This window comes from Entelurus aequoreus, linkage group LG23, assembly GCF_033978785.1.
Source record: "Entelurus aequoreus isolate RoL-2023_Sb linkage group LG23, RoL_Eaeq_v1.1, whole genome shotgun sequence".
Taxonomy (NCBI): Eukaryota; Metazoa; Chordata; class Actinopteri; order Syngnathiformes; family Syngnathidae; genus Entelurus; species Entelurus aequoreus.
The window spans coordinates 28,600,856-28,604,528 of NC_084753.1; positions in this window are offsets into that span (position 1 = coordinate 28,600,856).

The window sequence follows — 3,673 nt, forward strand, 5'->3', positions numbered from 1 at the left end:
CTCTGTCCCGACAATCCCCTCCGGGGTAGCAGGAACCCCTATATACTACGCTAATTACACATCAAAACCCTGCGGCTTATAGTCGGGTGCGGCTTATATATGGAGCAATCTGTATTTTCCCCTAAATTTAGCTGGTGCGGCTTATAGTCAGGTGCGGCTTATAGTCCGGAAATTACGGTATATATTTAATAATACAAAACAATACTAATAAACTATAGAATGGTGTGTGACAAAATCCAAGAGCGTATGTGTGTAAATTAGCTGAAGTGTTACCAAGTGTTGATGAGAGCGAAAAAACGAGGCAGTCCATGGGGTAGGCAGGTGTTCCGGGGCGAGAGAGAAGCGTCAGAGTCCGTGTCCATGCGAGGGGGGGTCGAGATCCGGGAAGGCAGTCGAGATCCATGGGGGGGAAGTCCAAGGGAGCGAGACGCACTTCTCGAAACCAAGGCAACGGAAGGAAAACACTGCGGGCACAAGGGAGAAGACGAGGGACAAATCAAGCACGGGGAAGAAAGACGGAGGGAGCAAAAGAGAGCATAAAGCTTGTGTCGGCTTACGGTACAGAAGACTATATTCCGGTCCGGGATGGCAGGTTGTGCAGGCTTTCAGATTGATTGCAGCCGGTGGAGTGACGCGTGCAGGAGAGGAGCGGCCGTGGCCGTGTCCCGAGGTGCGCTCATTGAGGAATGCGCATTGGCATGTGCCCAGGCCGTGACAATAACAGTCCGGATTTTTTTTTTTTACAAAATTGGTCCGGAGGACACGACGTCCACAGTTTCCAAAAACAATTTGAAATGTGGACTCGTCAGACCACAGAACACTTTTCCACTTTGTATCAGCCCATCCTAGATCAATCAATCAATCAATGTTTATTTATATAGCCCTAAATCACAAGTGTCTCAAAGGGCTGTACAAGCCACAACGACATCCTCGGTACAGAGCCCACATACGGGCAAGGAAAAACTCACCCCAGTGGGACGTCGGTGAATGACTATGAGAAACCTTGGAGAGGACCGCATATGTGGGTAACCCCCCCCCCCCCCCCCCCCCCCCCCCCTCTAGGGGAGACCGAAAGCAACGGATGTCGAGTGGGTCTGACATAACATTGTGAAAGTCCAGTCCACAGTGGATCCAACACATCAGCGGGAGTCCAGTCCACAGCGGGGCCAACAGGAAACCATCCCGAGCGGAGACGGGTCAGCAGCGCAGAGATGTCCCCAACCGATGCACAGGCTAGTGGTCCACCCGGGGTCCCGGCTCTGGACAGCCAGCACTTCATCCATGGCCACCGGACCTATGCAACTCCCCCTCGCAAGGGACAGGGGAGAAGAGGAGAGAAGAAAAGAAACGGCAGATCAACTGGTCTAAAAAAGGGGGGGTCTATTTAAAGGCTAGATTATACAAATGAGTTTTAAGATGGGACTTAAATGCTTCTACTGAGGTAGCATCTCTAACTTTTACCGGGAGGGCATTCCAGAGTACTGGAGCCCGAATAGAAAACGCTCTATAGCCCGCAGACTTTTTTTTGGCTCTGGGAATCACTAATAAGCCGGAGTTCTTTGAACGCAGATTTCTTGCCGGGACATATGGTACAATACAATCGGCGAGATAGGCTGGAGCTAAACCGTGTAGTATTTTATACGTAAGTAGTAAAACCTTAAAGTCGCATCTTAAGTGCACAGGAAGCCAGTGCAGGTGAGCCAGTATAGGCGTAATATGATCAAACATTCTTGTTTTTGTCAAAAGCCTTGCAGCCGCATTTTGTACCAACTGTAATCTTTTAATGCTAGACATAGGGAGGCCCGAAAATAATACGTTACAGTAATCGAGACGAGACGTAACGAACGCATGAATAATGATCTCAGCGTCGCTAGTGGACAAGATGGAACGAATTTTAGCGATATTACGGAGATGAAAGAAGGCCGTTTTAGTAACACTCTTAATGTGTGACTCAAACGAGAGAGTTGGGTCGAAGATAATACCCAGATTCTTTACCGAGTCTCCTTGTTTAATTGTTTGGTTGTCAAATGTTAAGGTGGTATTATTAAATAGATGCTGGTGTCTAGCAGGACCGATAATCAGCATTTCCGTTTTCTTAGCGTTGAGTTGCAAAAAGTTAGCGGACATCCATTGTTTAATTTCATTAAGACACGCCTCCAGCTGACTACAATCCGGCGTGTTGGTCAGCTTTAGGGGCATGTAGAGTTGGGTGTCATCAGCATAACAGTGAAAGCTAACACCGTACTTGCGTATGATGTCACCCAGCGGCAGCATGTAAATACTAAAGAGTGCAGGGCCAAGAACCGAACCCTGGGGAACTCCGCACGTTACCTTGACATAGTCCGAGGTCACATTGTTATGGGAGACGCACTGCATCCTGTCAGTAAGATAAGAGTTAAACCAAGACAAGGCTAAGTCTGACATACCAATACGTGTTTTGATACGCTCTAATAAAATATTATGATCGACGGTATCGAAAGCGGCGCTAAGATCAAGAAGCAGCAACATAGATGACGCATCAGAATCCATCGTTAGCAATAGATCATTAGTCATTTTTGCGAGGGCTGTCTCCGTAGAGTGATTTGCCCTGAAACCGGATTGAAAAGGTTCACAGAGATTGTTAGTCACTAAGTGTTCATTTAGCTGCTGTGCAACAATTTTTTCGAGAATTTTGGAAATAAACGGAAGGTGGGAGACCGGTCGGTAGTTTACCATGAGGTCAGGATCGAGGTTAGGTCTTTTGAGCAGAGGATGAATAACCGCTTTTTTGAATGCTAGGGGAACAGTGCCGGAGGAAAGTGATAAGTTTATAATATTTAACACTGATGGACCTAATAATACAAACAGTTCCTTGATAAGTTTCCCAGGAAGTGGGTCAAGTAAACATGTTGTTTGTTTTATCCCACTTACACGCTGTAATAATTCCTCTAATGTTATTTCATCAAAAATAGAGAGACTATTTTGGAGGGCAGTGTCCGTCGTATATACAGTCGTATTTGTGTTAATAGAGCCCAGTTGTAGCTGGGATGCGTTGTCTTTAATCTCCTTTCTAATGAGTTCAATTTTCTTATTAAAGAAATTCATAAAGTCATCTGCCGAGTGGGTGGAGCTACTGGGAGGAGTCCCTTGTTGGGTTAGCGATGCTACTGTACTAAACAGAAATTTAGGATCGTTTTTGTTGAGGCGGATGAGATTTGAGTAGTATTTAGCTTTAGCTAAGGTAAGCATGCGTTTATAGGTTATTAAACTATCACTCCATGCTTGATGGAAAACCTCAAGTTTAGTCGCGCGCCATTTGCGTTCCAGTTTTCTACATGATAATTTATGAGCTCTAATTTCTTCTGTAAACCATGGGGTGCGCCTTTTAGGGGCCCTTTTTTGCTTTAGCGGTGCTATACTATCAATAATTTCGCGCAAGGCATCGTCAAAGTTGTTAGTGAGGTTATCAATAGAGCCGACATAATTTGGGAATGGTGCCATTACCGAAGGCAGTAGGTCAGCAAGAGTCATCGTTGTGGCAGCATTAATGTTGCGGCCGCTATAGCAGTTATTATTATTATTAGCTTGTTGACAAAGAGTCAAAACTTCAAATTTTATAAGGTAATGATCGGACATTACTTTAGTATATGGAAGTATCATAACTTTGGAGGTGGTGACACCCCTGACAAGCACT